This window comes from Oryctolagus cuniculus, chromosome 2, assembly GCF_051225735.1.
Source record: "Oryctolagus cuniculus isolate XC-2025 breed Fujian yellow rabbit chromosome 2, ASM5122573v1, whole genome shotgun sequence".
Classification (NCBI taxonomy): domain Eukaryota; kingdom Metazoa; phylum Chordata; class Mammalia; order Lagomorpha; family Leporidae; genus Oryctolagus; species Oryctolagus cuniculus.
This window is the reverse complement of record NC_142868.1, coordinates 45,817,370-45,832,652: the sequence shown is the minus strand read 5'-3', so window position 1 is coordinate 45,832,652 and position 15,283 is coordinate 45,817,370. Positions and strand designations below refer to the sequence as shown.

Genomic DNA, 15,283 nt, shown 5'->3' with positions numbered 1-15,283 from the left:
CTTTGGGGCTTGAGGGGGTGGCCTGGGGTATACAGATGTAATACTAAATTACCATGCATTACCAGTTAACATTTATGGTTTCAAAACGGGTTCATCCAGAAAAGGGCCGGTTTTCACCTTGTCGGGAGTGCAGTGCTTTCTGTGAAGTTCGAGCTCATTAAATCCTTCTATTGGTGGTTACATCCTGGAAGGAGAGAGAGATGGGATCATAGAGGGGATCTCACTTATGCTTATTGGATTTGAATATTTTTATCCCCAAAAAGAAGGTCCCTTCTGTCTCTGCTCCTTCTGCACCTCCTCTCATCTTGCACCTCTGACTGCTGTTCCCACCAGGGAGTGTCACGCCGTTCCCACTGTGTTTAGTGAGCACATTTACACAGCCCAGAGGCTGTGATACTTCCACATTACTTTTTTTTTTTTTTTTTTTTTTTTGACAGGCAGAGTGGACAGTGAGAGAGAGAGACAGAGAGAAAGGTCTTCCTTTTGCCGTAGGTTCACCCTCCAATGGCCGCCGGGGCCATCCTCCACTGCACTCCCTGGCCACAGCAGAGAGCTGGCCTGGAAGAGGGGCAACTGGGACAGAATCCGGCGCCCCAACCGGGACTAGAACCCGGTGTGCCGGCGCCGAAAGGAGGAGGATTAGCCTAGTGAGCCGCGGCGCCGGCCTAAAAATCTTATAAAATACCCATAATGCAGAATTTATCATCTTAACTTTTCGTTTTGTTTTTCCTTCTAGCGGGCCGGCTCCGGGTTGTAACCATTTTCACTAAGTGTGCAATTCAGTAGTATTAAGTACGTTCACAATGTTGCATTACTTTAAGCCCTGTGTGCTACCCACGAGAGAAAGGACAGTTAAAACGGGGCAGTAAAAAGAAAAACAGCCGTGACTTTGAATGAATCCAGACTGCCCTTTAAAACTCGGCGTGGCGTGGGGCAAGTCAAACAACCTTTCTTGGCATGCTTTTCTCCTCGTCTGAAAAATGAGACGTTCGATTTAGATGATCTCTAAGGATTCTTTCATCTTTCCGATAGTTCCCATATGTGTGTGTGTAAAGGGAGAGACAGGGAGACATTTCCTAAGGCGCCAAAGATGGAGCAGGCCCCCAGGAACCACAAGCCCCACCTGCTCCCTGAGGTTCTGAGGATGTAAACTACTGCTGGGCGAGCCTCTCGCTCCCGGCTGCTCTGCAACACGCCAGAGCGCGGGCCTCCACCTGCCTGAAGCTCACCCTCAGCCCCGGAGCCTGCCCCAGACCACTCCCCACCCCCGGGGTCCTGGGATCAGCACGCGAGGCCTCAGACCAGACTTCTCGGTGGTCTTTCAAGAACAGCCTCCCAGGCTGCCGTGACTGTCTGTCGCTGCGCTGTTGCAGCAGAGGAAGGAGTGCTTTGCAAGAATGGTTGAGTGCATTTCGGACGAACGCCTGTAGAAACGGGAACGACCACGCAGGTGCCTGGCAGCTCAAGGCGTCGTCACCCACGGCGCGAGGAAGCCAACAACGAAGCGCGCTGGGCGGACACCGAACAGCCAGGCTCAAAATGGGAGCGCCGGCCCCCAGTGTGCGCTGTGCGCCTGCGCCGTGCGTGCGCGCGCACTCGCGCACTCGCTCCCCGAGCCGCGCACCCTGGCGCTCGCGAAAGCTCGCGGTCGCGTTGCTCCTAAGCGCGCGCAAGCGGTCCTCGGCCGCTCCGGGTACCTAAGGGACGCGCGGCCGGCGGCGGCCGGCGCTGCATCCCCCCACCTTGGAGCGGGGCGCCGAGGTCTGAGGTGAGCTCTGACGCGTGCGTTCCCCCGGACCGGCTGGGCGGGAAAGGAAGCGGTGAGTGTGGAGAATGAACCGCCGCCGCCGCGGCTGCCTGCCGCTTCGCCTAACCCTGCGCGGGGGAGCCGCCGCCAGCGGCGGAGGCAGTAGGCACCTCCTCCTCAGGGATCGTTCTTTTCGTCGCGGCCAAAACAAAAGCCTTGGGCGCTGGGCTGTGGCGGGTGTCTGAGGGGCTTCTCGGGAGCGGGCCCGGGCCCCAGGTGGGGGGCTTCGGGGGTCGGGGCCGCCGAGTTTGGGGCTGGGAGCTAAGGTGGGGAGGTGCCCTGGGAGACGGTTAACCCCGTCGGTCCTGAGCCTGCGCTGGGCAACCTGTGCGAGTGTGGCCCGCCGCGTCCTCCTCCCTCGCGACCCAGACCCTGCGTGGGGCGGGCAGGGGCCCGGCCCGAGCCGCTCCTGCGCCCGGCGCCGCGGGGGCGTCAGTGGAAGGACAATGCACCCGGGGCTCCCGCGCCGCCCGCACTCGGGCAGCCCCAGACGTGCGGCGAGAGTCGCCCCTGGCCGGGACCCGTTTTGGCACCGGGCCGACCTTTCCCGTCCGGTGCCCAAAAGTTGTCCCCTCCAGCTCGTCCGTTTGCAAAGTCTGTTGCTGCGTCCCCTGTGCCTGCTCCGGCTGCCCCCTATATGGTGGCCGTGTTTCCCACGGGGTGGGTTTCGTTGGATCAGCAATAGATGGCCCCTGAAATAAAGGCGCTGTTCTGAGATCAGGCAAGGTTAACTCGTCTTGTGTCGTTTGAAGAAATGTAAACATCTTCCTGGAGGCTCTCTGCATCTTGGGAGTCTTAGAGTTAGGTGCCTCTCCTCTAAGAGAAAGATGGCTTTTTTTTTTTTTTAATAGACAAAAGTGTATGCCATTAATTTAGGCAGAGCAGTGGACTTAAAGTTGAAAGATACCTATCCCATGAAAGAGGTACAGTTTTATTGCTCAGTGTGAAATGAAAATTTCAATTTTGGTTCCCTTTTCAATTTTGATAGATGGAGCAGCAGAGCAGACCAGCCACATCAGCAAGTGCGCTGTAAAAGAATTCAAACAAAATCATGTTTTAGAAAAGTAGTTTTGCTAGACCTGGAATATTTATTAATGGGAATTGAGTTACTCTGCAAAGCCAGTAACATAAGAGCAAGGAAACAAAGACCTGACTGACATTGAGGATGTAACCACCCTCCCTCCTCAGCTTTCTTTTAGCCTTCGGTGGTTTGCTGGTAGCTGGGTTTTTGTTTTGTTTTGTATTAGGGGCTGGAAAAGGAACAGATAAATCCTTAGTTCTGTTGTGAAGAAGCAGTTACTCTGAAGATAACAGGATCTTTACTTTTAAACAAATCAGCAGTATCTCCCACCCCACCCGCAAGAAAAAACCCAAAACACATTTACTTGAGCTAATAAATCACGATATAAAGATAAACAGATTCAGAATAAGGGAGCCTAGGAAAGATGTGTACAAGCATCACTGGGTGGGTTTCGAGGGGTAGAGCCTGGGAGATCAGGCAGTCCTGGGAAGGATAGAGCTGAAGAGAGCATGTAATTAACAGGCAGCCCTTTCTTCTCTTATCATGTTGCCCCATGTGAGTATTCACCTCCCAAATGCTTTGAAACTATTAGGGAAATAAATTGTTGATAAAACCTACCATTTTATCCTGTCTTTCCTCCTCCTTTTTTTCCTTATCTGCTACTAATATTCTCCATCTTCATCTCTCTTCTAAATCTGTAATGGTGTCCCATTAATAAAAGGACAAGAAAGGGCTAGGCTTTTTTTTTTTTTTTTTTTTTAAGGCATTCCTCATCTTAGCTACTATATTTCGTTGAGCTTTATTTGTACTTTGAGCATGTAGGTGGATTTTTCTTAGGAGTTTCATAATTGAGATATTTGAAGTAGAGAGAGTTGAAGGGAATTTAATAGCAAAGTGCACATTCTTTCTTTGTGTAGTATAATGTGAAAGCTTTATCACTGAAGGAAACTGGAGTGTTTTTGTTCACAATAAGTTGTCTGTTTCCCACTTGACCTAAGGAAAAGCTATCTACCCAACTTACATTTCATATTAGTTTGTTAGTAAAATGGTAACATTTTAGACTGCAAAACTTGTAAGCATATTAGTTGGTTAATGTTAGGCTGCCATTGACTTTATCTTCATAAGGAGACAGGTGATAGGAGACAGTTCTCAATGCATCTTTACCTTCTTTCACAAAGGAGAGAGATTTTGGCCCCAGAGTTTTTTGTCCTACCCCTCATCTCTCCCCCAGACTCTGGAAGTATGTCTGCTTAAAAGCCACAGCAGTGCACAAAAAGACAAAGATTTCAGAAATACTTGCTGGAGACATTATCCATTGCAGGTTGAGGGAAAATATTTGTAGCAGGGTCTGGAGGAAAGAAATGAAGTTTTCAGTAGTAATATCTCTCTAAGGTTAGGAATACATATCTGAAGAGTAACAGCTATTCACTGGCTAGGTAAGAGTTTTAACTATTGTATCAAATATGAATTTTCTCTTTGCTTTCTAATTCATCATGTAAGAACTATAGACAATTTGGTGGATATAAAGAATACTTTGCAAAGGAAGTTTGAGATGAGTATAACTGGACCAGGGGGTTTAAAAAAGTAAATTCTGGTTCTTGGATTTTATCTCACTGAAATAATTCTGTAGTCAAAGCATACAGACCATACAACCATGTTAGGGGGAAGAAGCAGAGCCTTGATATTTTTTCATGAGTAGATTTTAATTGGAAAGGGAAGCCTGGTTGGAATTCCAGCTTCTTTTTTTAAGTCATCTTCTATCTTTTAACTTAGTTTTATTTTCAAGTTAATTTTGAAAATCTTCTGTTTTCTTTAGTCTTAGTAATTTGTAAATTGGACTGAATTTTGATGCCTACCATTCACTTAAATTTTGAACATAATATCTGTTTTGTTTTTTTAAGCCTTATCAGTCAACACTCTGAAGGATTAGATTATTTATTATAATTAGTAGATGATTAGATGGGCTTTAAAAATTAGAGAGGTGAAGTAGGGAAGGTAAGAAAAGAGATATATGTACTTTGAGATTAATAGAAGTTTAAGACCTATGAATTAAATATGAAGCTATATAAAGTTCCTTCTGGTAACTAAGAGGTAATATTCTGAGAATGAATTTATTCTGTAAACAAGATATGAGAAACAAAAGACCAAACATCATTTGTTCTTTAGGAATCGTAACACTCGAGCAGTGAATATACTCTGCATATTTTGTCTAAAAGTAATTTCCTAGAGAGAAGAAACAGTTGTTTAGAGGTAGTCATTGTTAATCCTTGCAATGTATTCTTGGGAAGAGGAGTCAGTCTGAAAGACAAAGAGTATCCCTTTTCTTCCCAACCTAGCCACTGTGTAGTCCAGCATTTACTTTGAGACAAACCTTTAGATGTATTTCTGAATTGGAAATATGTAACCTGCATTTATACATTTCCAAGAATTTTAAATTAAACAGAGAATGATGAAATGGATACTTTTCTATAAAGAAAATGTTAGAATAGTTACTCATCATAATCTTTTGTTTCGGGGCCCTCTTGACAAGTCCTTAGTGTCTACTTTTCTCATTGTTTCTTCTGGAATTCAGCCTGCTTTCCTCATTTCAGTTGCTACCTCCTGCTTTCCCAGCTGAATTATTTGAGCATGACTTTGTAACCAGCTTAGGAAGACAGTCTTCCGAAGTTACATCTCCCCCCATTATTGCTGTCCTTTTGGACAAATACTCAGCTGATTTTATTTTAAGGGCTTTTGCTTTTTATCACCAGAAGAGTGATATATAACAGTTGGGGATATCGGAGTCCTGGTGTTATAATTCATAAAAATGGAAATGTGTAAACTTAAAAGTATCTAGGCCTTTTTGTTTTCTGATGGAATGTTAACCAAGTGACTTAACCAATTGTGTCCCATCATCCTACATATAGGACTCCTATAGACTTAAATTGGGCAATAAATATAGCACCGATGGTCACTTTGAAACATTATGTCCTTGAAATATTTGCAGAATTGAAAACTTGGAAGTTAATGGGTTAATCTGAAGTCATTTTCCAAATGTTTTGTATTGTTCTATGAAGAAGTGAATTGCCTCTTCTTGCACAGATAATGCATGAAGAGTTGTTGCCATAGCATTCACACTGTGCTGGCCCCTAATCCCTGAAGTTGTTCACTATACTTATGTTCACCCAGTAGGTCTCATTCAGTTGAAATACTGTATGGTCTTACAGTAAAACATATGATAGTATCAGCAAGAATGCCAAAAACACTAGTTCATCCTTAATGACTTGCTGTATTTTGGCAGAATTTCTTTAGGTCCAGATTCTTGTTGATGCCCTGCAGCTCTGGAGCTTTACCATAGAGCTTTTCCGCAGATGATCTTCCCTTAGGAAAAATGACACAGTCACATGAGCCTGGAAAAGCAGATATTATGTTACAGAAGAGTGATTGGGGATATATACTAAAAGTTTCTCAAAATGTGTGTAACATTTGATTGAGTTTTAGGGGATTTGATTTTTTTTTTTTTTTTTTTTTCAGTGTTGAAAAGTCAGTTTTTGGGTCCAGCACTGTGGCGTAGCAGGTAAAGCCTCCACCTGCATCCCATATGGGTGCCAGTTCAAGTCCTGGCTGCTCCACTTCCGATCCAGCTCTCTGCTATGGCCTGGGAAAACAGTGGAAGGTGGCCCAAGTCCTTGGGCCCCTGCACCCACGTGGGAGACCTGGAAGAAGCTCCTGGCTCCTGGCTGCGGATTGGCACAGCTCCGGCCGTTGTGGCCATCTGGGGAGTGAACCAGTGGATGGAAGACCTCTCTCTCTCACTCTCTGTCCCTGCCTCTCTGTAACTATTCCTTTCAAATGGATAAATAAATAAATCTTAAAAAAAAAAAAAAAAAAAAAAAAAAAGCTCTGGGCAATAAAGTCCTCAAGTGAGAGAGAAACAATAGGGGAAAAAAAAGTCAACTTTTAACTCCTACTAAATTGATCACTTTTTTCTTGTTACTGCCTACAGTAAGGCATTAGTGTGCTTTTCTGCTTGTTGCTTAATTAGTAGCTATAAACCAGTCATTTAGTATTTATTCTATTTATTTATTTATTTATTTTTTAATTTTTTTTGACAGGCAGAGTGGACAGAGAGAGAGAGACAGAGAGAAAGGTCTTCCTTTTGCCGTTGGTTCACCCTCCAATGGCCGCCGCGGCCGGCGCGCTGCGGCCGGCGCACCACGTTGATCCAATAGCAGGAGCCAGGAGGCAGGTGCTTTTCCTGGTCTCCCATGGGGTACAGGGCCCAAGCACCTGGGCCATCCTCCACTGCACTCCCTGGCCACAGCAGAGAGCTGGCCTGGAAGAGGGGCAACCGGGACAGAATCCGGCGCCCCAACTGGAACTAGAACCCAGTGTGCCGGCTCCGCTAGGCAGAGGATTAGCCTAGTGAGCTGCGGCGCCGGCCTTAGTATTTATTCTATTTTTTTAAAGATTTATTTATGTATTAGAGAGGCAAAGAGAGGGAGAGAGGTCTTCCATTCACTGATTCACTCTCCAGATGGCCACAACAGCCAGAGCTGCGCCAATCCAAAGGCAGGAGCAAGAAGCTTCTTCCAGGTTTCCCATGTGGGTACAGGGCCCCTAGGAATTGGGCCGTCTTCTGCTTTCCCAGGCCATAGCAGAGAGCTGGATCAGAAGTAGAGTAGCTGGAACTTGAACCGGCGCCCATATGAGATGCTGATGCTGCAGGCGGAGGCTTTACCCACTCTGCCACAGTGCCAGCCCCTAGTGTTTATTCTTGTCATCTAGTCAGTACACATCTACAGATTTAGTAGTTAATTTTCCATATACAAAATAATGGGGACTGGGCTGTGGCGTAGCGGGTGGGGCCGCCGCTTGTGCTGGCATCCCGTATGGGTGCTGGTTTGGGTCCCAGCTGCTCCACTTCCGATCCAGCTCTCTGCTGTGGCCTGGGAAAGCAGTGGAAGATGACCCAAGTCCCTTGGACCTCTACACCCATGTGGGAGACCCTGGGGAAGTTCCTGGCTCCTGGCATTGGATCAGCCTAGTTCTGGCTGTTGCAGCCAATTGGGGATTGAACCAGCGGATAGAAGACATTCTTTCTCTCTCTTTCTCTCTTTCTTTCTTTCTCTCTGCCTCTCCTCTCTCTGTGTAACTCTGACTTTCAAATAAAATTAAAAAAAAATAATAATGTAAGTTTTCATAAAATTCCATACAGCATTTATAATATTTTATCTTTAAAAAAATTGAAAGTTTTATTATATTCTATGTATATCATTTTTTTTTTCAGAAAAAAATGGGAATACAAGATGCATGTTCTATAAACTTTTTTTTTAAGATTTATTCATTTGAAAGGCAGAATTAGAGAGATCTTCTATCTGCTGGATCATTCTCCAGCCAAGGCTGAGGAGCTTCATCTGGGTTTCCCACATGGGTAGCAGGGGCTCAAACACTTGGTCTTCCTCCACTGGTTTTGCCAGGCCATTAACAGGGAGCTGGATCAGAAATGGGGATGCCAGCATCACAGGTGGCTGCTTTACTTGCTGTGCCACAATGTGGGCCCCTATAAACTTTTTTAATTTAATTTTTTTACTAATTGTATTGTTATTGTCTTATCCTGTCAATAAATATAGGCCCCTGTTCATTATTCTTAGTGACTATATGTAATATTCCACTATGTAGCTGTACTGTAGTTTATTTTACCAGACCCTTATTGTAGACTTTTAGATTGTTTCCAGTTTTTATTTGTTTATTTGAAAAGCAGAGAGACAGTGAGAGAGAGATTGTCCAGTTCACTTCCCAAACGCCCACAACAGCCAAGGTTGGGCCAGGCCAAAGCTAGGAGCCAGGAACTCCATCCTGGGCTCTCACATGGGAAGCAAGCGCAGGAGTACTGGAGCATCATCCCCTGCCTTGCTAGGCACATTAGCATAGAGCTGGATCTAAGCGAGGATCCAGGACTCCAACTAGTGGCTCTGTTGAGGTGTCTTAGCCCAGTTTTTTATTTTTACAAATGTTATACTGATAGTTTCGTTATGAATCATATGTCTTAAGATTTGCTGGATCTAATTGTACATATTTTAAGGGCTTTTGTTATAAGTAGCCATTTTTATTTTTATTTTTTTTTTATTTTTATTTTTTGACAGGCAGAGTGGAGAGTGAGAGAGAGAGACAGAGAGAAAGGTCTTCCTTTGCCGTTGGTTCACCCTCCAATGGCCGCCGCGGCCGGCGCGCTGCGGCCGGCGCACCACGCTGATCCGATGGCAGGAGCCAGGAGCCAGGTGCTTCTCCTGGTCTCCCATGGGGTACAGGGCCCAAGCACCTGGGCCATCCTCCACTGCACTCCCTGGCCACAGCAGAGAGCTGGCCTGGAAGAGGGGCAACCGGGACAGAATCCGGCGCCCCAACCGGGACTAGAACCCGGTGTGCCGGCTCCGCTAGGCGGAGGATTAGCCTAGTGAGCCGCGGCGCCGGCCGCCATTTTTTAAAAAGTATAATCTTTCACATTCCCACCCAAAGTATTTGAAAATGTTGATTATATTCTTTTTCCCACACCCTTTCCTGTGCTGTTTTTCATATTATTTTTGCCCATTAATTGGTAAATATGTTATTTCATATTTATACTTACTGTTAATAGTAAAGGTAAATATCTTCTCATGTGTTTACTGTCTATTTGTATTCATTTTGTGAACTTTTGTCCTTTCCCCATTTTTCTGTTAAAGATATTCTTTATCTGCTATTTTTTTTTTAAATTATTTCATTGTGTAATTATGTATAAGTACATATTTACTCTTTTTAATTATCCTGCTTTAGGATAGCATTTCTCAGACCTGACTTACATAGTACTTGTAACCTGAGGTACTCATAAGAATGCATGTCAGCCGGCGCCGCGGCTCACTAGGCTAATCCTCCACCTAGCGGCGCCGGCACACCGGGTTCTAGTCCTGGTCGGGGTGCCGGATTCTGTCCCGGTTGCCCATCTTCCAGGCCAGCTCTCTGCTATGGCCCAAGTGCTTGGGCCCTGTACCCCATGGGAGACCAGGAGAAACACATGGCTCCTGCCTTCGGATCAGCGCGGTGTGCCGGCCGCAGCGGCCATTGGAGGGTGAACCAACGGCAAAGGAAGACCTTTCTCTCTGTCTCTCTCTCTCACTGTCCACTCTGCCTGTAAAAAAAAAAAAAAAAAGGCATGTCATTCTTCAGGATTCAGATTTTAAAGACCTGTGTGGGGGGATTCATGGATCTGCTATACTTTAAAATTAGAGAAGTGCTGTTTTAGGAGATATGAAATTCCTTAAGATCTTTGCTTTGCCTTTTTATTTTTTAATTTCACTGAATCCCACCATTGTTTTCGTTTGTTTTTTAAGATTTATTTATTTATTTGAAAGTCAGAGAAAGGGAAAGATGGACAGAGTGAAAGATGGCCTCAAAAGCTCGGGTGGTATCAAGCCAAAGCCAGGAGCCAGGAGCTCCATCTGGGCCTCCCTTGTGGGTGGCAGGGGCTCAAACACTTGGGCCATTCTCTGCTGCTTTTCCCAGACCATTATTAGCAGGGAGCTGTACTAGAAGGGGAGCAATCAGGACACAAACTGGTACCCATCTGGGATCCTGGCTTCACAGGTGGCAGCTTTACCAACTATACCACAATGCCAGCCCTGTTTTTTTTCCCTTTTAATCATAAATTACAGTTTTGCCATTTTAAGATTAGTCTTTCTACATCTTGACAAATTTTACAAAAGCTTTTGGTATATAGTAATTTGGATTATGCAGTATAAAGAAGCACCTTTATCTTAGATTGTTGGAAGCTTCTGTTGCAGATAAGTCAAAAGGAATAATTGAGAGAAAATCAGGTAAAATAGATGGAGTAAGCAGGAGTATAAGGGGGAAATTTTATCAGTTTATTTTTTAATTTATTTATTATCCTTTCAAGTTGCATTTATTTTGTTCTGAATTTATTCCTGAGCCACAAGTTTTTGTGTCTTCAGTTTCTTCTGGGATATCTTTTCCGTTTTTGCCACCACCTCTTCTGATTTAGAAACAATTTGTTATTCCTTTTCAATGAGGATCATCTTAAGATAAAATTGAGAGCTCTTGTATGGGTTCATCTGACTGTAAGTTTTGTAGGTACAGTGGCACATTTGGGTGCTTTGTACACCTGGATATGTTCAATGGTAAGAGAATCTTCACCCAGACTTTTAAGTTCAACGTCACCATCTACATTTTTAAGCATGTACAACAACCACCAGCCCTGTGTCTAGCCCCACTGTTTGGCCTGGACACACCTACTGACTCTACCATTTTATTTTATTTTTTTAAGGTTTACTTTTTTTTTTTTTTTAAGATTTATTTATTTGAAAGACAGAGTTACAGAGAGAGATAGAGACAGAGAGAGGGGTCTTCCTTCTGTTGGTTCACTCCCCAGATGGCCACAACAGCCAGAGCTGCACCAGTCCGAAGCCAAGAGCCAAGAGTTTCTTCCAGGTCTCCCAGGTGGGTTCAGGAGCCCAAGGACTTGGCCATTTTCTACTGCTATCCCAGGCCATAGCAAAGAGCTGGATTGTGGACTCGAACGGGCACTCATATGGGATGCTAGCACTTCAGGCCTGGGCTTTAAACCGCTGTGCCACAGTGCTGGCCCCAAACTACTCTTTTAACAACAGAATGGTACACACACTGCTGCTGCGGCTTTTCTTTTCTTTTCTTTTTTTTTTTTTTTTTTTTTTTTAAGATTTATTTATTTATTTGACTGTCAGGGTGTTAACACAGAGGAAGAGACAGAGAGAGAGATCTTCCATCTGCTGATGCACTCACCAGATGGCCACAACAGCCAGCACTGGGCCAGGCGGAAGCCAAGAGCTTCTTCCAGGTCTCCCACATGAGTGCAAGGGTCCAAGGACTTATACCATCTTCCACTGCTTTTCAGGCCATTAGCAGGGTGCTGTATCAGAAGTGCAGCAGCCAGGACTTGAACCAGCACCCACATGGGATGCCGGTTCTGCAGGTGGAGGCTTTACCTACTAAGCCGCAGCACTGGGCCCCACATTGTTTCTTTTTCTTTTTTAAGATTTATTATTTAAGATTATTTATTTATTTGAAAGAGTTACACAGATTGAGAAGGAGAGGCAGAGAGAGAGAGAGGGAGGGAGGGAGAGAGAGAGAGAGGTCTTTCAAATGCTGGTTCACTCCCCAGTTGGCCACAACAGCTGGAGCTGTGCTGATCCGGAGCCAGGAGCTTCTTCTGGGTTTCCCACATGGGTTGAGGGGCGCTTGAGCCGTCTTCTGCTGCTTTCCCAGGCCATAGCAGAGAATTGCATTGGAAATGGAGCAGCTGGGTCTCGAACAGGTGCCCATATGGGATGCCATTACTGCAGGTGGTGGCCTTACCCACTATGCCACAGCGACGACCGCCTACATTGCTTCTTTAATGTCACATCTTTTGAATACTTAATGGCTTTGCATTTATGCAAAGCCTTGATGGCCTGGGAAGTTTCTCAAGTGCTCATAAAGTGAACACGAAGATTTACATTATTCTATGGGGTTTTCTGGGTCAAGTGAGTGGTGAACCGTTTTCACAGATCACCTGAGACCGCTTACAGGAAGAGGAAGAGGCCTTATCAAGTTTTAAAACCCAGTAATGTATTGCTCAGGTATTTCCTCAAAATTTTTTTTGACAGGCAGAGTGGACAGTGAGAGAGAGAGACAGAGAGAAAGGTCTTCCTTTGCCGTTGGTTCACCCTCCAATGGCCGCCGCGGCCAGCGTGCTACGGCCGGCGCACCACGCTGATCCAAAGGCAGGAGCCAGGTGCTTCTCCTGGTCTCCCATGTGGTGCAGGGCCCAAGCACTTGGGCCATCCTCCACTGCACTCCCTGGCCACAGCAGAGAGCTGGCCTGGAAGAGGGGCAACCGGGACAGAATCCGGCGCCCCAACCGGGACTAGAACCCGGTGTGCCGGCGCCGCTAGGCAGAGGATTTGCCTGTTGTGCCGCGGCGCCGGCCCTTCCTCAAACTTTTTATGATGGTCTTCTTTGAGCCCTAAGTTTGAAACCTATAAGTGCTTTAACAGATTAGTCTAAATGAAATTTTTGGAATTCTTGGTATCATTAAATACATATTCAGTAGGGAGCAGTATACCCTTTAATTATTTTAGTTGCAAGCAGATGAACATGCTGTATAAGCAGTAAACTACAAAGACTGAACTTACATGGATATTTTAACACTATAATCAAATAAAGCTTTCAACAGTTACTTAACACACATTTAATGATAGGCATAATGATTACCATACTACATGGTAGTTAAGCTTAAATAGGTTTTTAACTATGTTTGATATCGATTTCTGTAACTAGTCCTCAACATTTCTGGGGCTAACCTGAAGGAGAAAAACCTACGACAGACCAAGCTACAGCTGGTGCTGTAGTGTAGTAGGCTAAGTCTCTGCATGGGTTGCCAGCATCACATATGGCTGCTGGTTCGTTTCCTGGCTGCTCCTCTTCCAATTCAGCTCTCTGTTATGACCTGAGAAAGCAGTAGAAGATGGCCCAGGTGCTTGGCCCCCTGTACTCAAGTGGGAGATTCAGGAGAAGCTCCTGAGTTCAGATCAGCTTAGCTCTGGCCTTTGTGGCCATCTGGGGAGTGAACCAGTGGATGGAAGACCTCTCTGTCTGTCTCTCTGTCTCTCTCTCTCGCTCTGTAATTCTACCTCCTAAATAAATAAGTAAAAATGTGTAAAACAACAAAAAATCTCTTGTGGAGAAAATAAGCTTTTGAGCCAACATTGCTCATAAACTTAATATTCCTAATTCTGGACTTCCATTTTTCCTTCCATTCAAGACTGTCTACTAGAGGGAGAAATTGGGAAAATTTGGCCAGGTTTTACTTTTTCTAAATAGTTGTCTGCCTGTAACTGAAGCTTGAGATGCAGAGGTCCCAATCATTGGTAATTAGTTCATGAATGACAGTTTCTTTCCCTGCTTAAGCCAAACCAGGTCTCAAGGTCTAAGCTGACTCTGGTGCTAGTATTTGAGTTGTCCTGTTAATCTGGATCTCTTAGAGTTTCTGGAGCTGAATTTCTTATCTTTTGCCAACCTAAGCTCTTCACAAAAGACACAAGAATATCAAGTACATATGGAACAAAATGAAATAAAAGCAAAGCTAATGCCATTCCTAAAGCAAATCAAACGGTGATAGGTTAGAATATGCTTTCTGTATACCAGACCTGCCATTTATTCTGCACATAGCATATGAGCCCCGATCTGAAACTCAATGAAATTAGCTGAGAATCATTCCTATTCCTGTTATGACTTTGTAGGGATGTTTTTGATTATCTCTGCAGCATGGCTATGTGTAATGGCCATTTGTTAGTGAAATGTTTCTAATTCAAGGGCTGTGTCTATGGTATTAAATTTTTTGCATTTCTAAAATGATGATGTAATGTTAGAATAAAAATCCTGGGCCAGTGCCATGGCTCCCTAGGCTAATCCTCTGCCTGCGGTGCCGGCACCCCAAGTTCTAGTCCCGTTGCTCCTCTTCCAGTCCAGCTCTCTGCTGTGGCCCGGGAGGGCAATGGAGGATGACCCAGGTGCTTGGGTCCCTGCACCCGTATGGGAGACCAGGAGGAAGCACCTGGCTTCTGGCTTCGGATCAGTGCAGCACTGGCCGTAGTGGCCATTAGGGGATTGAACCAACGGAAGGAAGACCTTTCTCTCTGTCTCTCTCACTGTCTATAACTCTTTGTCTCTCTCTCTTTCTCTCACTGTCTAACTCTGCCTGTCAAAAAAAAAAATAAAATAAAATAAAAATCCTGATATACTTTCAGAACTTTGTCAGTTCCGGTATTGGTTGGTAAAGATACGATTTGTAATCCTATAATAAAAATACTTAATGTTTGATATACCACTTCACTATTTATAAAGTAATTTTGAATATATTATCTCATAGCTCACTCATACATCATCCCTGTAAAAGGTAGTACTGGAATAATTCTTCAGAATAAAAATTCTGGGTTTAGAAAAGTAAAGTGATATATGCTTATAGTCACACAGCTAGTTGTAAGAGGCTTGAATCTAACTTTTTTGGCAGATGCTTTCTGCCAAATCAACTAATGTTGATTACAGTGTTAATGATTAAAATGCATACCATATGTTTTAAGTGTAATATTTTAGGTTATAATAAATATTTAAATAAATTTTAGGACAAAAGTCCGTTCAGAATGGGCCAGTTGTATTTTGTGACTAATGAAAAACTGTCACCATAGACAAGATATTAAGCCATGCATTATATTAGAAACTGGGGAAAGAAAATTAAATTTGCCTTTAAATGCTAGTTAAGTGGGGCTGGAAGGCTCCAAACATAAAGAATTAGAAATGCTAATTACCTGATTTAATCAGTTCACACTGTATACATTGTTGAAGTATTCTGTACCCTATAAATGTATAATTATTACATGTTAATCAAAATTTTTAATGCTGTTTAAGGA

General features: G+C 44.3%; 2 protein-coding genes across 4 annotated transcripts in view; one reads left to right on the top strand and one right to left on the bottom strand.

The window, feature by feature from the left end:
* Positions 1–1,441, bottom strand: part of FBXO16 (F-box protein 16) — a 65,060-nt gene extending 63,619 nt beyond the window's left edge. Inside the window, exons 1-2 of the mRNA XM_089325452.1 lie at positions 1,303–1,441; positions 118–184 (exon numbers count right to left, since the gene is read on the bottom strand). The gene's annotated coding sequence lies outside the window, so the exon portion shown is untranslated. The remainder of the gene's footprint in view (positions 1–117; positions 185–1,302) is intronic.
* A 117-nt stretch (positions 1,442–1,558) lies between these two features.
* Positions 1,559–15,283, top strand: part of FZD3 (frizzled class receptor 3) — a 91,424-nt gene continuing 77,699 nt past the window's right edge. Inside the window, exon 1 of one of the 3 annotated variants that reach the window (XM_089325445.1) lies at positions 1,559–1,768. The gene's annotated coding sequence lies outside the window, so the exon portion shown is untranslated. Of the gene's footprint in view, positions 1,821–15,283 lie in introns of all 3 variants that reach the window. The other 2 variants (XM_051842535.3, XM_051842534.3) reach the window with 2 other exon arrangements.